Source organism: Canis lupus, chromosome 7, assembly GCF_003254725.2.
Source record: "Canis lupus dingo isolate Sandy chromosome 7, ASM325472v2, whole genome shotgun sequence".
NCBI classification, from domain to species: Eukaryota; Metazoa; Chordata; class Mammalia; order Carnivora; family Canidae; genus Canis; species Canis lupus.
The window spans coordinates 65,582,794-65,608,108 of record NC_064249.1 but is presented as its reverse complement, the minus strand read 5'-3'; the positions used below and the strand labels follow the sequence as shown (position 1 = coordinate 65,608,108).

Here is a 25,315-nt window from a genome sequence, read left to right as displayed (position 1 = left end):
AGTGGGGAAAAAGCCTCTTCATCAATAAATGGTGCTGGGAAAAGGGGACAGGTACCTGCAAAAGCATGAAACCAGACTTTCTTACACAATACACAAAAATAAAATGGATTAAAAACATAAATGTGAGATCTGAAACCATAAAACTCCTAGAAGAAAACATAGGCAGTAATCTTTTTGACATCAGCTATAGAAATATTTTTCTAGATATGTGTCCTTTGCAAGGGGAACAAAAACAAAATTAAACTGTTAGGACTACACCAAAATAAAAGCTTTTGCACAGTGAAGGAAACTATCAACAAAACAAAACAAAAAAAAACACCAAATAGTAGAAGATATTTGCAAATGATATATCTGATAAGGGGTTAAAATCCAAAATGTATAAAGAACTTATTCAGGGGATCCCTGGGTGGCTCAGTGGTTTGGCGCCTCCCTTCGGCCCAGGGTGTGATCCTGGAGACCCAGGATCAAGTCCCACGTCGGGATCCCTGCATGGAGCCTGCTTCTCCCTCTGCCTGTGTCTCTGCCTCTCCCCCCCCTCCCACCCCCGTGTGTGTCTCTCATGAATAAACAAAATCTTTTAAAAAAAAGAACTTATACAATTCAACACCAAAAATCCATAAATAATCCAATTAAAAATGGGCAGAAGACATGAACAGACATCCCTCCAAAGAAGACATGCAGATAGGCAGCAGACACGTGAAAAGATGCTCAACATTACTAATCATCAGGGAAATGCAAATCAAAACCACAATGAGATATCACCTCACACCTGTCAGAATACTAGAATCAAAAACACAGGAAACAACAGGTGTTGTGAGGATGTGAAGAAAAAGGAGCCCTTATGCACTGTTGGAAATGCAAACTGGAACAGCAACTGTGGAAAACAGTAATGGAGGATCCTTAAAAAGTTAAAAGTAGAATTACCATATGATCCAGTTAATTCCACTACTGGGTATTTGCTGCCTCAAAATGAAAACACTAATTCGAAAAGATATTTGCACCCCTATGTTTATTGCAGAATTATTTACAATAACCAAATTATGGAAGCTACCCAAGTGTCCATACAGAGATGAATGGATAAAGAAGATGTGAGGTATGCATATGGCAAGTTTTCATTCTTTTTATGGCTGAGAATTATTCCATTACATATACCTATAGGTAGACAGATATTGTGGTTTTGTGTATATATCTATGTATAGATATATATTATGTGGTTTAAATATTGTAATATATAGATATCATCGTGGTTTTGATTTGCATTTCCCTGATGATTAGTAATGTTGATTAGTGATATTCCATTAAATATATCTATATATAGATATATAGGGCTTTTTTTTACATACTTAAAGATTTTTAAAGATATTTAGTTAAGTAAGTTCCCTTCCATTCCTTGTAAGCTAAGATTTTTTTTTTTTAATCCCTAATGGGAGCACCTGGGTGGCTTAGTTGGTTAAGTGTCTGCCTTCAGCTCAGGTCATGATCCCAGGTCGAGCCCTGAATCGGGCTCCCTACTCAGCACGGAGCCTGCTTCTTCCTCTCTCTCTGCCCTGCTACTCCCCCTGCTTGTGCTCTCTCTCTCTTTTTGTGTCAAATAAATAAATAAAATCTTTTAAAAAAATTACCAATGGGTGTTGAATTTTATCAAATGGTTTTTCTTCATCTATTGAAATGATTATGGGGTTTCTCTTCTGTAAAAATGGTGAATTACATTGATTGAATTTCTTTGCATAACTTAAAAAAATTTTTGGTATCATTATGTCTCACATCAAACTACTCATTTAACCTGTTTTTAGGTGTATAATTCCGTGACATTAAGCACAGTCCCAATGTTATGGAACCATTACCATCATTCAATTCCAGGCCTTTTGCATCATATCGAACAGAAATTCTCTATTTAACTTTTTGAACAACATCTAAAAATCTGCTTGTCTTTTCTTAAAAAAATAGAATCAAGCACTTATCTCAGTTCCAGGGCCACCACTCTGACCCAACATTCACTTAGACTATTCTAGTCACCTCTTCTTGGACTCCTAGCCTCCTTCCTCACCCCACCATCTAATCTCTGCCCTGTAGCCAGAGATTTGTACCTGGGGAAGACCTCCTCCCTCCTCTGATCCAAACCTTCCATTACCTTCATAGTACATGCCCAAATTTTCAGGCAGCTATTATAATTCCGATTCTTGCCCTGTTCTCTTGTTGAAAGAAAGCAGACTGGTGCTTTCCTGAGCATGCCTAGCTCAGCTTTATCTCAAAGAATGTGCATATCCTAGTATCAGTTCCTGGGATAAACATCCATACCTCTTATGACTGGTTGCCAGAAATGGGAAGCCCTTCATACAACCCTTGTCCTGGACTCAGGACCCTGGACTCAGGCCATCTCCGGTCTCCAGACCTAAAAGTTGGGGAAATAGCAGGTGAGGAGCCTCAGGACATCATAATCCCAGAGAACACGCATAGTGGGGGGACCAGGGAAGGACTGCTACACCTTCTACTTCCCAGTGTAGATCCCACAAGTGCTTCCTCAGCCATCAGAACCTGTGAGAAGAGGCAGGTGACCATGGCTGGGCTCCACCTGCCAAGCCCACAGCCAGGTGGCCTCCAGCCGACCCACTAACCTCAGCACTTCCGTCCCCAATGCTGCCACTTACCAGTTCTGGGACCTCTCAGTGGCAATCAAGCTCCATGTGCCTCAATGTCTCCATAATCCCCATTCTAGTTGTTCTGTCTTTGAACAGCTTTTAGAAAACTCTTAAAACTTAAAAAAAAATTTTTTAAAGACTTTATTTATTTATTCATAGACACACAGAGAGAGAGAGAGAGAGAGAGAGAGAGAGAGAGAGAGAGAGGCAGAGAGAGAAGCAGGCACTATGCAGAGAGCCTGACATGGGACTCGATCCAGGGTCTCCAGGATCACGCCCTGGGCTGCAGGCGGCGCTAAACCGCTGTGCCACCGGGGCTGCCCAAGAATAAGACCTTTTGTTTTTTTAGGATTTTATTTATTCATGACACACACACACACACACACACACACACACACACACACACACAGAGGGACAGAGACACAGGCAGAGGGAGAAGCAGGCTCCCTGCAGGGAGCCCGCTGCGGGACTCGATCCCAGGACTCTGGGATCATGACCTGAGCCAAAGGCAGATGCTCAACCTATGAGCCACCCAGGCGTCCCTAAAACTTTAATTCATGCTGAGTCCCCCTTCTGTTCACAACCTACCAGGACCCTCAGTATGAAGTACAACTCCCCAGCCTCCCATTCTTGACGTGACTCCACTCTATTCCCTGCAGACACGAGAAGGCCCCTTAGCTTTCCTGAACCTTTCTGGCTCAGTGTCACCTCCAAGCCTGTATGCAGGGTGGGCCCTCTGCCTGTAACAATCCTGTATGCCACCACCTTCGCTGGCAGAAATCGGGAACCCACACAGGAGCAGCTCACTGGCCTGGACACTGGGGCCTGGAAGGCAGTGTCTCCCCAGGGGTGTGAGGGTGAGTGTCCCCTCCCTGGGGGCGTTAGGATGTGGGTAGGACTAAGGGTGAGAAACGGCTTGGAGGAGGTAGCATTTTCCTGAGCTGGTCTGTTCACATGACCACTGGAGTCTGTAGGGAAAGTGGGCCAGCTGGTAGTCCCTCCCCAGGCCTTGGCGAGGGTGAGCCTGCCCTTCAGACCCGCCTCTGTGCAACAGGGACAAAGACTTCTCTCACAATTTAGGAGACTTGTCACCTCGGGCTCCACCCAGCCACCTGGAGCCTCTGATCAGATCTTTTAAATCAGAGAATCTGTAGTGATGTTTCCTTTTACCTTCTATTTGGATTTGGACAATTTTTGCACTCTTTTTTCTTGATTAGTCTTGCTAAGTGTTTATTACTACTATCTTTCCAAAGCACCAACTTTATTGATTTTCTCTCATGTGCATTTGTTTTCTATTTTGTTACTTCGTGTTACTTTAAAAATTTTCTTACATATTTGGATTAATTTGCTGTTTTTTTGCACTAACTTCTTGATTGATTTTTGGCCCTTGATTTTGGCTAGTGAGTGCACTTGGTACTACATATTTTCCTTAGCCAGAATTTTAAACCATATTCCGTAGGTTGATGTCATATTTTCATTACAGTATATAGTTCAAAATGTTTTCCAATTTTTATTGCGATTTATTCTTTGACTCAGAATGAGTTTTTTAAGATTTTAATTTATTTTTAAAGATGAATTGCTTAATTCCAAACATTTGGGCATTTCACTGTGATTAGCAAATATAGTCTGAATGATTTTAAAAATTTGAAGTTTGGGGCATCTGGGTGGCTCAGTTGGTTAAGCATCTGCCTTTAGCTCATGATCCCAGGGTCTGGGATCGAGCTCCGCATCGCCCTTCCTGCTCAGCGGTGAGTCTGCCCCTCTCCCTGCTTGTGCTCTCTCTCAAATAAATAAATATGAAAAATAAAAAAAATAAAAAATTGAAATTTGTTAAGAATTGTTTCATGGAGAGAGTAAGGCAACTTTTGTAGATGTTCCATGTGGACTTGGAATGAATGAGCATTTCTTACTGTTGGGTGGAGTATTCTGCATATGTCAAATAAATCAAGCTTATTGATTTTGTTATTCATATCTCTTGTGTCCTTACTAACTTATTTATTTATTTTTGCCTATTTTTTTTCTAATCTGCTAAGAGGACTGTTAAAGTCTCCTACTAACCCTGTGCATTTTTTCCTCCAGTTCTTCAATTTTTAAAGCTATGTTATTTAGAAATAGATGGATTTACATTTTTATCGTTATGAATATCTTTCATCTTTAGTATTGTTTCTTGCCTGAAAGTTTTCTTTGCTTCATATTAGTGTAGTTATAGTACCTTTTTTGTTAACATTTTCATGGTTTATCTTTCTCCATGTTTTCCTTTCAGTCTGTCTGTGATTGAGGACTTTGAGTCATGCCTTCATATCCGAAGGTGTATCTTGTAAGCTGCGTGGTTGTTTTGGTTTTGTTTTGGTGGTAGTTATACAGACTGATTATTAATTTTTCAGTAGGGGCTTTTATTCTGCTAATATTTAATATAATTACTGACATAATTGGTTTATATCTATCTTAATATTTACTCTCTTTATGTTCACTTGTTTTATGCTTCTTTTCTTATTTTTTGCCTTATTTTCTTTTAATCCTATATTTTTTATTATTACACATTTCCTTTTATTGGTTTGTTATATATTCTTTTTTTTATTTTTTTTTTAATTTATTTATGATAGTCACACAGAGAGAGAGAGAGAGAGAGGCAGAGACATAGGCAGAGGGAGAAGCAGGCTCCATGCACCGGGAGCCCGACGTGGGATTCGATCCTGGGTCTCCAGGATCATGCCCCGGGCCAAAGGCAGGCGTTAAACCGCTGCGCCACCCAGGGATCCCATGTTATATATTCTTTTAGTTATTTATTTTGGGATTATAATATCATCCCTTGATTTCTTTATTAATTTTTAGAGTTCCTTATTTGAGAGAGAGAGAGAGAGAGAGAGAGAGAGCATATGAGGAGAGGGTAGAGCAGGGGGAGAAAGAGAAACCCAAGCAGAAACCCAACTCTGCACTGAGTGCAGAGCCCAACTGGGGCTCAATCCATGACCCCTGAGATCCTCGACCTGAGCTGAAATCAAGAGTCCAGTGCTTAGCTGACTGCACTATCCAGGCACCCCTCATTCCTTGATTTATTTGCATCTCATATAATCTATACTCTCACCCTTGCTGATTTGGACAATCTTTCTTAAGTAACAATTTAATCTCTTCTTGCCTCTTTTTATTGTTGGTCTGCATTTTGATTCTACATACATTTAGGACCATATAAGACATTTTTACTGCTCTCTGGTAAAATCGAGATTAATATGTGACATATTTACTTTTTTTGTTCTTGCATTTCTGTTTCTATCTGGTTTTGTCTTCCTTATATGAGAATTTTCATTAATATTTTCTTTTTTTTAATTTTTTCTTTTACTGAGATGTAATTGACGTATAACATTATATTAGTCTCAGGTGTACAACATAGTGACCTGATATTTGCATAAATTATGAAATGATCACCACGGTCGGTAAGTCAGTCTTGTTAACATCCATCACCTTTAATGGAAGTCTGCTGATAAGATAATGAATTACCTGATTTTTTTTTCTTTGCCTGAAAATTTGTCTCTAATTTCTTTTCATTTTTGAAGAATATTTTCAGTCAGTGGATACAGAATTTTAGGTGGACATTTATTTTCTTTCAGCACTTTAAAGATGGCATTCCTTTGTTTTTTGTTTGGTTTTGGTCTCATTGTTTTTCCTCTGAAAATAATGTATCTATTTTCCCTGGCTGTTTTTTAAAGATTTTTGTCTTTGTCTTTGTTTTTAGCAGTTTTATGATGCTCTACCAAGGTGTGGTTTTCTTTGTGTTTATCCTACTTAGGTTCTAGAGAAGTATAGATTTTTCCCTGATAGCTTTTGTGAGTTTTTGAAATATGTAGGATGTTATTTCTTCGTATCCACTTCTGCCCTGTTTTGTGTCTTATTTCTTCCGTTTTGGTGATAATTTCCACCTTGCCATCTATTTTCTTGAATGTACAAATGCTAGTAATGCAATTATTTTAGTCTGTCCCTAGTAACTCCAGTGTCTGGGTTACTTGTATGTCTGTTTTTACAGCCTATTTATTTTTTGGTCTTGTTTCTTCTCCTGGCTGGCCATTATTGATTAAAGGCCAGACATTTTGTATAAAAGAAATGAAAGAAACTCTGGATGAAATGATCTTCTGCCAGAAGGGATTCACACTATCTTCTAATTGGCAGTTAAAGTTGGGCTGTTTTAAGACTGAGCTGTGGTCTCTGGGAGGACCATCTGCATTTGGCTTGTTCCTCATCCCTGTGCTGTGCACTTCCAGATGTCCCGGCTGAGACCTGGAACATGTACTAGGGCAGTTCCTTCCTGGCAGGCCTTAAGCTGCAGTTTTTTTCCCCTTTAACCTTCAATACAGTGAGACTACTGCCTCTTTCCCTGTGTAGCGTAAGAATCTGGAAAGTGCCAAATGTAATTGTCAAATGTTGGACTCATTTTTCTGTCCCACCTCCACTCTCTCAGGGAGCCTGTCGTTACCTGTCCTAGCTGCCTGAGAATCATATTCTCTCAGTTTTATTTTATTTTTAAATTTTTGTTAATTTTTGTATGTCTCCCCCCTTCTCCCATGCCAGAGTCATATGAGGAAGCTAATGTGCTGGTGTTTGGAGGTGGTGCCTTTGGGAGGTGATTAGGTCATGATGGAAGAACCCTTATGGATGAGATTAGTGTCCTGATAACAGAGGTCCCAGAGAGGCCCCTCCTGTGAGGTTACAGTGAGAAGACAGCTGTCAGCGAGGAGCAAGTCCCCACCAGACACCGAATCTGCTGGTGCCTTGACTTGGACTTTCCAGCCCTCAGAATTGTAAGAAATCAACGTTAGTTGTTTATGAGCCACCCAATCCATGGTATTCTTTTAAGCAGCCCTAATGACTTATTTTGTTTTAAGAGATATTACTGACATAACATTATATTAGTTTCAGGGGTACAATATGATTCGATATTGGTATATATTTCTTGTGAAATGATCCAGGTTCCATCCATTGCCGTGCATATTATGAGTTTTTTTCTTGCGATGAGAACTTTCAAATATGCAATACAGCATTGTTCAGCAGAGTTACTGTGCTGCACATCACATCCCCGGAACTTATTTATTTTATAACTGGAAGTTCGCACTTTTTCCATACTACCCCTAGTATTCATTTGTCTCTTTGATCTTGTGGGATTGATTGCTTCTCAGCAGCTGTCCTTTATCTAGTTCTTCAGCCTCTTCCACTGCTGCTCCTGGAATGAACAGATGTCATGGGGAAACAAAAGTTGCATGCACAATTATGGGATTACCTTAAGGACCTCTTCTTTCTAGAATCTTTCTCATGTCCTGGCTGCCCAAGCACCTCTTGTACAACCTAAAACACTTGTACTTTTGTATTATATTCAGTGTTTCTGGTTGTTTTCTGTGGGAGTACTAGTCTGCTACAACCTACTACATCATAGTTGGTAAGTTAAATTACCAGAAGCGATAATTTAATGTCAAATAATACTTTCTTCTGTATTAGTCATCGTTCCCCAGAACAACAAAACCAGTACAGACATATGCGAGGAGATTTATTATGGGAATTAGCTTACACGATTATAGAGGTTGAGATGTGTCTGCATCTGCTGTCTGCAAGCTGGAGAATCAGAAAAGTGGCTTGTGTCTGTATGTGAAGGCCTGAGACCAGGGCAGCTGAGATTGTGAGTCACAGACTGAGGCCAAGAGATTGAGAGTAGGGAGGGTGGTGTTGGAGGTGCTAGTGTAAATCCCAGAACCTTATTGCCCCAAGATCAGGAGCTCCAGTGTAGAAGGGCAGAAGATGGATGTCCCACCATCCGAGCTCAAGAAGTGAGAGAGATAATTCACTCATCCTCTCCCTATCTGGGGCCTCAGTGGTTGAGTGATGTCCGCCCACATTGATGAGGGCTGGTATCTTAGTCAAATGCTAATCTCTTCCAGAAACGCCTTCACAGACACACCCAAAATAATGCTTTGCCAGCTCTCTGGGCATCCCTTAGCTCAGTCAAGTTGACACATAAAATAAACCATTACAACTTATAAAGATCTTTGATGTATATTATCAAGGTGCTTCCTGGAGGGCTATTCTAATCATGTTTCTGACCAGAGTATGTTATGTAATTACCATGTACACACTTCTAATATAGTTACCTGTGTGCATGTAATATCCACTATTCATGTATAAGTGGTTGGATAGAAGAGATTTTTCTCCTACTCCTTTCTTAACAACATAGTGCCTTATACTAAGCTGTAGAATGAGAACACCATAGTCTCACCAATTCTTAGTTGTGCAATATTAGTGAGTGGATTAATTTGATTCTGTAAATTGTGATTTTTTAAAAAAATCGTCAGGTGGTGTAAATCTCTCAGAGTTACTTAGATAATTAGTTGAGCTAAAGTGTGTAAAGCTTCAGGCATGTGGCACATGTTCGCTAAAGGGGAACTATTTTTATAAGTAGTGTATCATTAATATTTGTTGAATGAATAAATGAATAAGCTAATGACTTAGGGAGAATGAAGCTGCCTATTTTGGGCTTTAATGGGATAGGAGACTGCATAGGGAACCGGCATTTGCAGCAGGGGACAGCACAGGGCAGCAGATAAACTCAGAATGGGGCGTGTGCCAATGATATTTCACAAACTAGCCAAATTCAAAAAGGTAATTGTCAGAATATAGGGGAGCAAGTCTCGGTTGTTCTGTGAGCCGTTTGGAACTGTGGGGGACTTCAGAATGCTTTCTATTACTTTTACCCTCAAGATCTGGTTCCCTGTCACTTCAAACACAGGTAAATTTGGCTTTCCATAAAGTAAAGTCAATGACAATAAATTTTCAGAATCTGAGAGCTGAAGAGACCTCAGAGATCACTGATGCCATTTCTCATCTTCATTGGATCTGCAGCAGAATTCCTGACAGTTGGTCACACACCTACTGCCTGTTTGCTTGGGGCACCATAATTACTCTGCTTCATGGGGAAGTCTGTTCCATATTGGCCCACCAGGTACAATGTTCTTCCAAGAAGAGAGCTGAAATTGGCCCTTGATAATGTTCCTCTATTAATCTGATGTTGATTGGTCCTCTAAGGTCCCATGGAATGATTCCAATCCTTTTTTTCTAAAATATATTTTTAAACCATTTGAAGGTAGTGCTACATGGAAAAAAATACCAGAGGAATAAGAAGACTTGAATTATGACCAAGTTCTATTACCAGCAATGTAACAGTGTGTAATACTCATTTTATAGAATAGTATCCAAGGCTTTAAAAGCTAAGCAAAGGTCACACAGCTATTAAGTGGTATGCTTGGACTGTGAGTCCAGCTTTGCTCAAGTTCAAGCTCTTATCCACTATGTTGCAGCGCATCTGTGTGCTATTGTTGAACTTGTGCCTTTTAGTAAACTTCAGTCTTTTCTCTCTCTCAAATTTTGGTCAATTTAGATTTTCTCTATTGGAAATTTATGTGATTCTATCTGTCATCTATCTATCATCTATCTATCTATCTATCTATCTATCTATCTATCTATCTATCATTGGTCATATATCCGTCTATTTATTTTTACTTAAGTGTATAGCTATACTTTTCCCTGTTAAGCCTAAAATGGAGGGGTTGACCATTTCAGCCTGTCAAAACGATTATTGGTGTTTATCATATGTCATCTCCCATAGAATTTTGAATTATGCACAAATCTGATGATTTTCAAAGTTGAAAAAAGACATCACTAAAGTGTTTAATTGTATCAGGCAGGGTCATATGACAGGCCACTGGCAGCTTCAACCAACTGTGAACATATCCAACTGCCCTATTATCTTAATTGCATATTTTCACTTTGACCACAATGACATCCCAACAGACTTAACCTTATTTCCTAGTGGATATGTTTCATGGTTTGGCATCATGATTTAGTGAATCCATGTTGGCTCCATGTGATCACAGCATTCTTTTCTAAATGGCTCACAAGCCATCTATTTGGAAATTTTATTCTAGATTTTTGCCAAAGGTCGACAGGTTGACATCAAGAATTTCCTTTACTGAATTGTAATTCCCAGAATCTAGGTTTCTCAAATTTCACAATCAAAAACTATTTTCTGGTCTTCTGGCCCTTCTTTGTTCATGTCTCCCCTTGTCCCCTGCCCCACAAAGATTCCCAACAATAGTTGCCTAATAACATCTTTGAATCTTTCTGGGCATCAGGTTATGATTTGTCTGGGCTGGAAGGGGTGACTTCACTTGAAACATGATGTAGTGGAAAGTGAAGTGTACCTAGTGTTGTAGACTGAAATTCTTGTCTAGTTTCATTACTTGCTAGTTGTGTGACCTACGGTAAATATGTAGCTTCTGTTTCCTCATTTGTAAGTGAGGATAAAACCTGGCAGGGACTTGAAAGAATTCCATGAGTTAACAGCTGAGAAAGTGTCTAGAGTAACATAAGCTTTAACTTATGTAACTTTTAACTTTATTTAAAAGTCTGAATTTTCCCTAATGCCTTATCTATCTTGGATTTCAATTTATTCTTTACATTTTTAACTGTCCTTTAGAATTTAAAGATTTATTTTTTTAAAGAAGACAAGAGGAAACAAGAACTCTTTGGGATGGATGATGGTATAGAGCACTGGACTGGGAGTAACACAAGACATCATTTGCCCAGAGGATGCTTCATTAATTTGTTGTGTGACTTTGAGCAAGTCATGCAATCACTCTGGATTTTATCTTCATTTGTAAAATGAGGGAGGTGGACTGGATGATTTCTCAGTTCTACTTCTTAGTTCTAAATCCTGTGACTCTAATTTTGCCTTTGCCATGTTTTTGAATTGTATAATCTTCTTTCTCTAGAAAGCTCTATTCTTTTAGCCGGTTCTTGATCCACTTTGTGAATCAATCTCAGAAATGAAAAAATCCTAAGCAGTCCTCTTTCCACACAAGTGCTTCTGAGCTGAAACTCTGTCATCTGTGGGTTGACATGGGCTATTGCCCAAATGAACCCAAACTGGGATGACAAACTTGTGGTTCCTACTCTATTTATTATTTACTGTTTTGGATTATCCAGAATTTGATTCTATCATTAGCCTAATGATTCAGAATTGATGGCATAATAGTGCTAAGTCAACATATAGATATGTTATAGAAATAATGGAAATAATTATATAGCACTTTCCAAACTAAAGCATTTTTTGATAAATGAGAATGGATTTCAGATGTAAAATACAGCAATTACTCTTTGCCCTAGAATGCTGAAAGAAGCCTTTGGATCTACACAGGAAGTAGCTATTCATCAGTTGTGATTAATTTGGGGGAAAAAACCCACATTCCTTGTCTCTAAAATATTAATAATAAGAATTTTCTTTTTATTGTGCTTATTTTCTACTCTGGGAAAATTAACCAGAATCTACAGAAAGTGTTTTCTGATCTTGAGGTAATTAAATACCTAGATATCTTGGTTTCACTTTTCAGGGCAGATTTTACCAGATAAACTTCATTCATCCATCTGGGTTGTATGTACACTAATTTACTAAAGAAATATTTTAAGCACTTGTATGCTATGCCATACGTGGGCTCAGAAAAGAACTGAGGGACGGATCCCTGCTTTTAGAGAGGTTTCGATTGGTTGGGGGTGATCTGCAAAGGCTAACTGAGAGAGTGTAGTAAGGACGTTCTGGATCCTGGATGTTTCAGGAGCCTTGCTCTTTGGTTAAGCCTTTCTCTGTATTCTTAACTGCTTGGCCTTATCATCCAAATATGCTCTCTGTCTTACACCCTAAAGATGAACAATGAACCTCTGCTAATCCATCAGTCCCTTTAGGATTACTCTACTTTTCCATCCTCCATGAAAGAGCTGTTTGCCTATACAACCTGCTCTTTACCTCCCATTCATTCTTTAGTTGACTCTGGTTCACCTTCCCCTCCACCATCTCACCAAATCTGCTCTTGAGGAGCTCACAAATGACTTCCAAATTAATCCAATGGAAATGTCAAAATTCTTGCCTCTTTTGCCCTCTGAGCATTTGAACCAATTGATATTCCCTCTTGAAATACTCTTTTCCTTTGAAACTCCACTGTCTGGTTTCCTTCTTCCTCAATGGCCAGTCCTTACTATTGCTCTGGTGCTTTCTCTTCCTCTGTGTTGCTTCTAGATGCTGGTATCCCCCAGGGCTGGTGTTTGGACCCTCTAGTCTTGTCTTTTCTCCTCTGCTCTATTCTTTCTCTCCTTTCCTCTTCTCCCTCTCTCCTCTCTCTCTTCTGAGGTAATCTCGTCTTTTCTCATGATTTCAATGTCACCTATATACTGAAGTGCCTCAAAGTTATGTCTGCAACCCAGCTCTTGTTTCTGAGCTCCAGAGGCCAATATTGAACTACTTGCTTGGCAATGTTATTTGAACGTCTCATAGACATTTCAAATGACATCTCAAAATCTGAGTACAGATGGCTCTCCACAAATCTCCTCCTCCCACAGGGTCCCCATCCCCACGCCCTACCCGTGAACTGTACCTCTACATGCCCAGGCTCTCCAGGGTGTCTCTGGCCTATTCCTGCCTTTTGAACTTTGGTATCATGTGTCTTACAGGCATTGTAGACTCAACATGCCCCAAAACAGCCTACTGATTTCCATCCTTTCTGCCATCACTCTGCTCTCAAGCATCTTCAAAACAAAACATATTTTGACTTTTTTTTTAAGGTAGGCTCCATGCCCTGAGCCACCCAGGAGCCCCCACACAAAACATATTTTAAAACAGACATACACAAGAAGGAAGGAGACAAGGATGGAAGGGAGGGAGTGAAAGGAAGGAGTGAGGGAGGAAGGGAGACCAGGAGAGAGGAAAAAAAAAAGACAAAAATAGATCCAAAGCCTTCTGGTATTACTCATAACCATCTACTGTGCTGTTAAAGTCAGAACCTGATGGTGAGTTTTGACTCTTCCCTTTCTTTTTCCCTTATATCAAATGCATGCAAGAAACTCCACTTCTGGCCATGATGGAGTAACAGAGAGTGGACTCAACCTTCTCTCTTACAGACTGAAGAACTGGGCAAAATATACGAAGTGATTTTCAGGGGACTGGACAGCTGGTTGATTGGACAGGATGTGGTGCAGGACAGGACAGTGGTCCCTGGGAAGAGGGAAACAATGTGAGCCCTACGATTGATTTTTCAAGCAGGTTAATATTTTACCTGTTTGTGTGCCCATGGATTGTTTGTTTCCCTCCTCTAGTATATGAACTCTAGGAAGGGCAGGAGCCTTGGTTGTTTAGCTGAGCACCTAGTCCAGTGACTAACCCATTGTAAGCACTCAGTAATTTCCTGGATGGGATGCATAAAGGAGTGAATCCTTGCTTACATCTGCTCCCTCGTTAACCAAGTTCTATCTGTTCTATTTTTATTTTTTATTTTTTTGTTCTATTTTTAAATCACATTTCAAATCCATCCACTTCTCTCCAGCTCTATGCTATTATCCTTATCTGCAACACCATCATATCTACCCCCAAAAACACTCTACCTTTTTAGGTGGTCTCTTTACTATTGCTTTGCTGCAATCACTTCCTCCAAATTGGTTATTTAAAAGGTTAACTTCAGGGGTGCCTGGGTGGCTCAGTCAGTTAAGCATCTGACTCTTGATTTCTGCTCAGGTCGTAATCTCAGGATTGTGGGATCAAGCCTCAGGTCAGGCTCTTTTTTCAGCACGGAGTCTGTTTGTCTCTCTCCCTCTCCTCCTTCTCCCTGCCCCACTCCATGTTTTTTTTTTTTCCCTCTCTCTCTCAAATAAATACAGTCTTTAAAAAAGAAAAAAAAAAGAGGCAAACTTCATCCTGTCACTTTATATGAAAACATATCAAACATATCAAACAAACTCCATGCACTTGGAGTAATCCTTACAAAGGAATGATCAGCTACCACCAGTTGCCCAATTCAGCAGCCCCTTGAATCCATGACACACAATCTGAAAACCAGTAACCTAGATGCTCACTGGTGTCCTTTCAGCTCTAGGTGCTGTGTTATGATGCTTAGACTTATTTGTCACAATCTAAGTTACCGATTAAAACATAATCGATAAAAATTACCTCTAAGTTTAACAATTCTAAGCATAGTGACGAGTACAAATAGAACAAGAATGTGTCTGTTTGATCATGGAAAACAAGTTGGGCCATAAGAATTTATCAATGTTATTCTGGCACCCTGAGGAGAAAGGAACATCTCATTCTAAATACTGATCTTGGTTTTTCAAGTGTATCAGTCAATCAATGTAGGTGGGACACCTAGGTGACTCAGTAGTTGAGCAGCTGCCTTTGGCTCAGGGCATGATCATGGGGTCCTGGGATCAAGTCCCACATCAGGCTCCCTGCATGGAGCCTACTTCTCCCTCTGCCTGTGTCTCTGCCTCTCTCTGTGTCTCTCATGAATAAATAAATAAAATTTTAAAAAATCATGGTAGGCAAGTTTCTCAGTCTACCAGAGCTTTCTATAAATATTATGACAAAACACAAACACCTTTGCTTTGATTCCATATTCACAAGGCAATGTTTTGCTTTGTTGTTTGGCTTCTGAGGTGGACTTACCCCAAACACAGCACCCAGTTTAAATGCATGTCCTTGCTTTACAGGTTGGTTTGATCTTTCTCTGTAATTTAACATATTGTTCTCTAAGCTTATAAATCAGCCTCTTGTGGTTTAATTAGTGTGAATCAGTTTACCAACTATCAGATCATGCAGAGTGAACAGATAAAATGGTTTCTATGGTTCTGCAATTTAGGGACCAGACTAGAACATGAACATCTCAGCTCCTTTTAATAAAGAAATGATGTCATGACAGAACAGTGTCACAGTGATATACAGAATTGGCTCAAGAAAGTTCAAAGGAGGCAGGCCCCAGTTCCAAGCCATGGTGACACAGAAGGAATGGAGAGGAGGAGACAGAAATAATATTAATAGTAGCCAATATAACTGATGTGACCCATTTCATGTACACAGAGAGACAAATAAGATCGCATTTCATCTGTTTTTGAAATTAATGCCTTCTCTACTTCCCACATGCTTAAATAAACAGGAAATCCTCTTTCTCTCTGTCACAAAGCCCCCTTCTCTCCCTTATGTGGGAGTCACCTACAGGGTCTTGTTTGTACCTATCGCCTTATGCTGGATATAAAACCCAGGGGGCCCTTGAGGCTAGAGAAACACCTTGCTGAGTTCTAAGAGCATTTCATTGATGCTGATTTTGTCCCAAAAGACAACATGTGTCTAGGTTTCTGTTTTGGGTCACTGCTGCAGGCACATAGTTACTCCTTGAAGGGTAAAGAGGTTCAGCTCTTTGAAGGGACCTGCCCTTCCCTGGTATGAACACAACTACCCCCACCCCCAACACACGCAAACTCCCACCACAAACTGGCCTACTCCCAACATTCGACTTTGAAAATCCACTATTTCCACTGCCAGTTTCTTGGGTGCTAGTAATCTTGAGAGGGCTGACTTGGGACAGGCTCCAGCATACACTACCATGTGGACCCTGAATGGCCACAACTCTGAGGTCATTAACTTGTTCCCTTCCAGAGCCAAGAACAGCCTGCCCAGGAGACACGTTCTTACTTCCACTTTTAGAGTCACAGGAAGCACATTTCTGGAAGAGATCCAATACCTTTTGTCCCTAATTTCACCCTCAGGCATTCAGAAATGTTGAGATCTATTTTCATAACATCCCACTACACATTCAAAATCTTTGTTTTAATAATTTAAAAAGTAGATATTTGTGTTCCTTGTTTTGGGTTTGTATGTATACGTGTGTGTGTGTTTAATCTTGTTAGACATGAAGCTAAAGTACTCCACACTCTGGCTGGCTACATATGGTGGAAAGATGGTGTGTATGTGTGTGTGTGAGAGAGAGAGAGCGAGCGAGCCTGAATGTACCTGCTCCTGCAAGCACACAGGCAGGGAGAGGCTGCTGCTGGGATCCATGCAGACCCAGGTACCCAGCAGAGATGAGTGAGCAGGGAGAGGGATGGTGGATATGCAGGGGTGCCATCCACAGAGATGGAAGCTCAGCAAGAGAATCTCACTGGGGAGAGAGACAAGTCCGTGTGGTGTGGTGGTGAAGAATGTGGGTTCTGGAGTCAGACTGAAGAGCAGGGTTCAGAAACCTGTCCTACTGATTAAGCTGGGTGACCTCAGTCTCTTTACATGTAAAAGGGGGATGGTGATGATGGTGATAGTGGTGACAAAGACAATGGTGAGATTAAAGGAAATAAGGTGCAATGTAGTGTGAGGAAGTGCCATAAAGGTGTTAGCTGTTGGCATAATTTGCCTCATGCGTGCAAAGATAGAATGTTTTATTATTTTTTTTTTCTGAAACATTTTCTATCTTTTATAACCGTGTCAACTGAGTATTTCCAAGAGTGTAAAGAACTGGAAGTAGTGGTTTAGGCTAAATGAGAGAGTTTTCTCGTGCTAATGCCAGTGAGCTAGCTCTGGCCTTTTGGCGTCTGAGTGGCAGATGAGGGTGAGATGGGGAGTGTGCAATGTCCCGGATTATGGGGAGGGTGAGAGGGTGAAGGGAGGCAAAGAGGCAGCCCTCAGAGGGAAGTGGGGTGTGGAGAGGGAGGAAGAAAGGCTGCTCTTCTTCTTTGTGAAGAAGAGAGACTGAAAGAATTTCAGCACTTTGCTCTGTGGTGACTGACACAACATGTCTTCCTGCAGATCCTTGAGAAACCATCAAAACAATGACATTATTTTATAAGGCCTGAGTAAAGTCTAGGTTTTGTTTTAAAGATTTTATTTATTTACTTGAGACAGATTGAGAGAGAGAGAGCAAGAGAGAGAGCAAGAGAGAGAGCCAGCATGAGGGGCAGAGGGAGAGGAAGAAGCAGACTCCCTGCTGAACAGGGAACCCTATGTGGAGCTTGATCCCAGGACCTGGAGATGGTGACCTGAGCCATAGGCAGATGCTTAACTGACTGAGCCACCAGCCGCCCTTGCTTTTGTTTTTCAAAACAGGCCTCATTATAGTTTAGGTACCCATGTAAAGAACTTTGAGACTCTAAATTGGGTCCAGCACTTTCCTTTGTCTTTATATGTGTTTCTCTTCTAAAATAATAGATTAGGGACATCTGGGTGGCTCAGCGGTTGAGCGTCTGCCTTCAGCTCAGGGCGTGATCCCAGGTCCCAGGTCCCAGGATCGAGTCCCACATCAGGCTCCCTACAAGGAGCCCGCTTCTCCCTCTGCCTGTGTCTCTGCCTCTTTCTGTCTGTGTCCCTCATGAATAAATAAATAAAATCTTAAAAAAAAAATAATAGATTAGTTTAGCAAGACCCCCCTCCCCCCATTTTACCACATTCTAAAAATATACAGGGTTTCTGTATAATTTTAAGTGATTTTATTTTCTGCTACTTTACCTGTGATGTAAGTGAATCTCCCTTTTCGCTTGCACATGTGGCTCTTACTGGTCGTCTGACAGTCACGCATTTGGGGTAATAGCTCCTTCAGCACTCTGGAATAGTTGCTCTCTGGCTCAGATGACTTGTTCTGTCAACCTCATCTAGAACCTTCTGGGCATTTCATATCTCCCATTAGTATACTTCCAAACCAAATTTGAGAGGCAGAGTTTCCCTAAAAACTCCATTTAGTCTCTTTTTTTACTTTCATCTTCAATCAGATCTTTCTCACTGTGATCAAAAGACGTCCTGCACGCTCGCAGCCAAACTTCCCTAATCTCTTACCCCTGTGTTTGAAGCTCCCTGGAAGGCGTTTTTGCTGCCCAGTTTCTGGTTTACACCTGTCTTTCAAACTCTGAGTCTTCTTCTTTTTTTAAAAAAAAAATTTAAGATTTTACTCATTTATTCATGAAAGACACACACACAGAGGCAGAGACATAGCCAGAGGGAGAAGCAGACTCCTCACGGGGAGCCCGATGTAGGACTTGATCCCGGGACCCCTAAGCCAAAGGCAGACACTCAACCACTGAGCCACCCACGCATCCCAAATTCTGTGTCTTTTTATTCCTCTCACTCAGTTAATCTTTACATTAAAAAAAAAACAAAAACAAAAAAACCAAAAAGGATACTCCTTCTAAACTAGAGGTTGTTTTTTTGTTAATTTTTAAGTTAGTGGTTATGTGGATTTTTTAAAAAATCTTTTTCATTCATAGCAAATACTTTTCTTGGGTTTCTAGTAATGTTTTAGCAATAACCTGGCTTTCTCAATTAATTTCCCTTTATATGATTCTTTTATGACCTCCCCCCACCTCAATGTACTGCTTATGGGTTGGCCACAGTTCCCTTTTTAAAGTTAGATAACTGCATGATGGATTCTTTGAGTTTTCTTCTAGAATGTGGAACTAAATTGTGTTGTAACAGCCATTACGTAGTGATTCCTATGAAAACACTCTTGCTAAGGCCTGATCTAGCACTCAAAGCCATGACCGTGATGGGTCCTCTGTGAATTTTAGGGGCAATTCTTTGATCCCCAGACTGTGCCTCTCCTTGTGTGATAACATGAGGTCTGCCATTTTCTTGTTCTGCTTGATCTTGTGGTTTTTTTCACTTTCATATAACATTTTTTGTTTCATCTCACAGATTTTTGGCTTATAATAAAGCCCTGTAGCAACATAGTCATGATTTAATTGTGAAATTTCTGCCTAGAATAATCCCACTGTACTTTATTGGCCCCACAAGGATTTTCCAGGGTTTCTATTGACTTTGTGCCCCACGTACAATGTCTTCTGAGCAACACTGTTCCATCCTCTTCCACATTTGTCACTGGGTAGTGCTTAGAGCATTGCTGACTTTTTTTTTTCCCTGATGACTGCTTTGTAACATCCTTCACTTTCTGCACAAGTGCTGAATCCTGTGTCTATATTGTGTGTTTCTTTTCTTTCTTTTTTTTTTTTTTTTTAAGATTCTATTTATTTTTTCATGAGAGACACACAGAGAGAGGAAGAGACATCGGCAGAGGGAGAAACAGGCTCCTCTCAGGTAGCCTGATGTGGGACTCAATCCCATGACCCCGGGATCACGCCCTAAGCCAAAGGCAGAGGCTCTCTCACTAAGCCACCCAGATATCCCTCTACTGTGTTTCTAAGCAGAAGGTGCTATGTTTGCTTCACTTTCCACAGTCCCCACTGGGTCAGTTGCCTACTGAGGTGCTTCAGTTACTTTATTTTCCTCTTTTTTCCCCCTCAGTATCAAACTAAAACTCATGTTTATTTATACTGATCGGATTTACCCTACTATTTACTGTGAAAGGACCTGGTCAGCTTTCTAGTGCTAAAAGCCTCATACCAGGTTGGTTTAGGTTGAGCCTGTCCTGCCTTTATAAGTTAAGTTCTAGTTATCCTGAAGATAACTTTTATTAGTTAGGTAATTATCAGGGACTTACCAAGACAGAAGTTTATCTCACTTTCAAGTAAACATTATCTATGGCTGGTATGGTGGCTCCATTATCATCAGAGACCCAGACTCCTATGTTCTTGTGTCACTATCCTCAACATGTGGCTTTCACACAGAGATGTGAGTTGACTTTTTTCTAATCTCAGCCATCACACTATATGTCAGTGACCAGGAGTAGAAAAGACATAAGAATAGGGTAGGCTCCCTTCTGTTAAAGACATTATCTGAAGTTTCACATGCCACTTCCTCTTATTATCCATTGACCAAAACTCCATCAGACGGATATACCTCTGTAGCAATGGATATTAAGAAACATAGTTTTTATTTTAGGCAGCCATGGGCCCTGCTAACATTTGGAAATTCTGTTACTGAGCAAGAGGGAAGATTAGGTATTAGAGATCAATTAGAAATCTCTGATACATACCAGAATTCCAAAGAAATTCCTGAATTCTTCCTTCTATAATATCCTCTAAGCGTCCAAATTTTGGGAACTATTTATTTTATTTTATATAATTTTTCAGCTTTATTGAGAGATGATTGACATATAATATTGTGTAAACTTAAGGTGGACTATGTATTGATCTGATACACTTTATATTGCAAAATGATTACCACAAAAGTGTTTGCTAGCACCTCCATCACATCACATAATTAGCATTTTTTTCTTTTTGTAATGAGAACATTTAAGATTTACTCTGTTAGCAACTGTCAAGTACATAATACAGTGCTATTAATTGTAATCACCATGCTATACATTAGATCCTAAGAACCTACTCATCCTATAACTAGAAGTTTATAACCTTTGACCAATATCTCCCCATTTCCCTCAGTCCCCACCCCTCTGTGGTAATCACCACTGTACTTCTGTTTCTATAAGTTTGGTATTTTTAGATTCCATATATAAGTGATATTTTACAGTATTTGTCTTTTTCTGTCTAACTTATTTCACTTAACATTTGCCATTAAGGTCCATCCATGTTATTGCAAATGGCAGGATTTCTTTCTTTCTCATGGTGGAATAATATTCCATTATCTCTATCATCTATCTATCTACCTATCTATCCATCATCTCATATCTCCTTTATCCATTCACCTGTGGACAGACACTTAGGCTGTTTCCATGTCTTGGGTATTGTGAATAATGCTGCAGTGAACATGGGAGTGCAAATAGATACTCTTCAAGATCTGGTCTTTATGTCCTTCAGATATATACCCAGAAGTGGGATCACTGGTTGGGAACTACTTAATTCTATCAGTCTTGCCTTTGGGAACATAATTCTCTTAGTGAGGAACTTACCTGTTTTCCCATTGGCTCTCTCCTACCCTCTCCAGCACTAGGAGTCAGGCCACCTTTCTGGTGGCTATACTTTTCTAGTAAACTGGAGGTTCATGAGATTGAGAAAAATTGCTATTTTTGATGGTGTCAAAGGCTAAAGTTGATCTGCTAAATATTTTATTTAATGTTAATTTGTACATTTCTAACTTTTGGATCTCCAATTCACTTCTGTTTACCACAACTTTCTCCAAAATCCTCTGCTCATGGGTGGGGAAGTTTTGCTCATTCTTTTGCCTTTCCCTCCCATTTGCTCCTGGCAGATCTTTGTGTTTACATTCATTTCACATACAGACATTTCTTTTTTCCTGAAATTTGCATGCTTTGCTTTTCAGCAGGTTTTTACCATCTTTCCTGGTGTCTACCTTCCTCTGCGTGGAGTATTTCTTTCTCTGGATTTTGGCATCATTTTGCACCTCTTCCTACTTGCTAAGGAAGTAACTATAGAGCAGAAAATGTCAGGTAAAAGTTTACATGCTACCTAAAAGACCAATTAGCTGTCTAATACCAGCTACACTTATTCAAGAACCATTGTGATTTTGAGCCCCGATTGCCTCCCCTAGTAAAATATGTTTTGATTACATGTAGTACTGTTTTGCTCTTTTGTTAAAAATGAAAACATGATCTGGCAACTATATACTATTTTGATGTGTATGCTCAAAATCCCCCCAACTTTGTGAATTTCAAAGTTATATGAAACTAAAGCCAACAAGAATATTGACCTTAATTTTAACCATGTGTCTTAGAATTAGAAATTAAAAAGACATTTCCATGATGACTAGGTTGGTAATAAATATTGCAAGATTTATTCTGAAGGATGCTTCATACGCTTCATTAACTCCTCTTGTTTGGTGCCACCAGCATGCCCTGGGCCCAGGCTTTTCATTCACTCCTTCATTTTACTCCTTGTATCCAGTCATTTGTAAGCATCTTTCCTTTCTCTGCACAGTCTCTTGGATTTGTCCTGGGGTCTCAGTTTCGGTGCCACCTCTCAGAGCCAAATCTCTATCAAGTCCCATATAAATTACTACAGCAGTCTCTTCACTGGTCTCTTCACTTTCAATTTATCCCACAGACTGCTGCCAGATTCATCGTTGCTTTCATCATCTCTTGTCCCTTATTAAGACCTGATGCTATTGCCTTATTTCTGATTGTGTTAAGAAGTCTGGATGCCTTAGCTTGTTAACAATGAGTCTTGCTCAATAAATCGTATTTTTCCATTTTCTCCCACAGAGCAACCCACCACACATGCCCTGCTTCTGCATGCTAGTTTTCTTCATGTCCTCGTCTCTCTGTTTCCAGCTTCACGTCTTTGCCTACACTCTACCCTCCCTGGAGAACTTCCTCTCTTCGGCTCCGCCAATCCACGTGATGCCTTTCCTTTCATATACCAAAGACTGCCCATTTCCACCCCATTCTACAGTAATATGTCCTTTTAATGTAATATTTCTGACTGGGGTCTGTATTTATCAAATTCCTGCAAACGAATTGAGGATTGCTTTACTTGTACACTTCTTCTTTCCTCAAGTAGTCTATTTTATCTACTTTCTGTTCCTAAATGGGTCTAGCTGGATACAGTTTGGTAGTTAATTTTATTAGATCAATGAAATGAGAACCACATAAGACTTGACACATTTATTTCACATGTTTTGGTGTAATGCCCTCCTTCTTATTCTTGGATTGAGGTTAGGAGTTGAATCTTTTCATTTTATTCATAAACTTCTACATTGCTCTTAAATATACCTTCGATTCCTGTCTTTATGGCCTTGTAATTTCCATACTTAAGTGAAACAGTTATGAGATGCAGATAACAGACTAAGCCCAAGGGGAATGATATTAAAGGAAAGGAACGTAGAAAGTAAAAATGTCATTATTGAGATCTGTGGGTTACCCTCACTGGATTTAATTCACAAAAAATTTGAATATCTTCAAATACACATCTTTAGAACAAAGGAGAGCTATCCATTTGAATTTGTTCTCACCCTGGCTAAGCTATTCATAATTGGTTCATGTAGGCTCTTTCCCATGATACTGGATAAAATATCGTGTATCCATGATAAGATATTATGTATAACCAAACAAAAATAGGGTAAGGCTAAGACAAGTGAAAAGGAAGAAACTAAGATGAAAGATGAGTTACCTTAAAATTGTAGCTCTCAAAGTCTGTGTCTCAGCAAGAGACTAGGCCTTGAACTTCAGAAGCTCAAGTTAGCTGTTGAAGATTGAAAGTTTGGGCTGGTGAGACAGCTAGGATTGAGGCCCAAATGAAGTAGTCCTAGGAGTGAATGCTGAAAACATGAAGACACATGCTGAGGGGACTAGGATTGTTTGGGCAGAGTTTAATGATCATCTGCTCTGATAATGCCAGAAATCACACTATTTTTGGTCTCCCTTGTCTGCTGAAGATGGCAGTTTGTCAGTCCTGTGAACCTCAAGTGCCTAACAGGCGATGAACAAACTCACTCATGTGGTAGAAGCCTTGAAGTCATGGTGAGCTCTCCTGAACATAAAACTGTGTAGCAGAGACAGAGTAGATGCTCACCAGTCCTGAATCCTCTTCCTAGGTGAGCCTTGCCTTCCTTACAATTAAGCTGGAGCCATATGATTAGTTCTGGTCACAGGAATTTGGGTAGAAGTGATAGCTTCTACCTCTGGGCCTGGTCCCCAACACCTGAAGAGATCTCTGGCTTGCCTTTTCTCTTTGCATGCTGATTGGTCAGATGAAGAAAATCCAGCAGAGGATTTGAGGGTAGAGTATGGTGGAAGCACAAGATGGAAGGAACCTGGGTCCTGCAATCATTGTGTAGATTGCTGCCCACATAACATCTTTATTAAACAGTGAAATGCATGCAGAATCTACTTTGATTGGTTTAAGCCCCTGGGGTTGTGGTGTTTGTTGACATTATTAGCTTGATGAATGTAAATAATGACGTCTTTAATTCATCTCAAGATTTAGAACAGTTTTACTTAAAAAAAATGATCCGTTTAAGAAAAAATTCTTAAAGCTACCGAATTTAATTCAGTTTCACAAGTAGTTGATGAGTAACTCATGTGCTAATAATAATAATAATAATAATAATGCTAAGATCTGCATAGTGCAGTGGGAATAAAATAATGAACAAGGCATAATATTTTACTGGGAGAGGCCGATAAAAAAACCTACAAGTGAATAAACAGCATGCTTATGAAAGCTATGAAGAGAATAAAACACAGTAACAACCTGAGAGAAAGTGACTGGGTGGAGCCCAGCGTGGACAGGTGACCGAGGAGCTTCTCTCTTTTAGAAGGGGACACTTAGGTTGAGACTTGGATAGAGAAGATGCCAGTCAACTGTCTATCTGGGGAAGGGCTGTGTGCACAGAAGGTAAAGCATATACAAAATCCCTGGGGCAGGAACAAAGTTGGTGTGTGCAGATCAATGAAAGACTCATGTGACAGATATTTAGGACCAGGGCGATAGTGCCAGGTCATGCACGGCCTTTTGACCTGGGTTAAAGGTATGCACTTTATTCAATGAGCATTATTGGGCTTTAACCAAGGGGCATGATGTGTGTGTGTGTGTGTGTGTGTGTGTGTGTGTGTGTGTGTTTAAATCACTGGCTACAGCTTAGAGAATGGATTTTAGAGAGAAAACATGGAGACCTATCAGGCCGGGAAGCAGTAGTTCTGGCCAGATATGATGGTGGCTTAAAATAGGATAGAATTGGGTGTATTTGGGATTGAGATGAAAGGATGGTTTTCAGATGGATTAAACAAGAGGAGTTGGGGAAAAGAGGAATGGAGATATATTAGAGAATTCAACAAATATTGATTTAACACCTTGGCTATGTGCCAGTCGCTCTTCTAGCTCTGAGAACAGAGTAGTGAACCTAGACCTTATACTCTAGTGGAAAGAAATAGATAGTAATAAACAATATATGTCAGGTGGGGAGAGTGAAGTAAAGCAAAGCACTGTGAGGGGATAAAAGGGTGGCATGGATGACTAGTTTTAGATAAGATAATCAGGGGAGT

The 25,315-nt window shown here is 40.1% G+C and overlaps 1 long non-coding RNA gene across 1 annotated transcript in view; it reads left to right on the top strand.

The window, feature by feature from the left end:
- Nucleotides 1-25,315, top strand: part of LOC118355206 (uncharacterized) — a 90,973-nt gene that overhangs the window by 59,018 nt on the left and 6,640 nt on the right. The window lies entirely within an intron of this gene.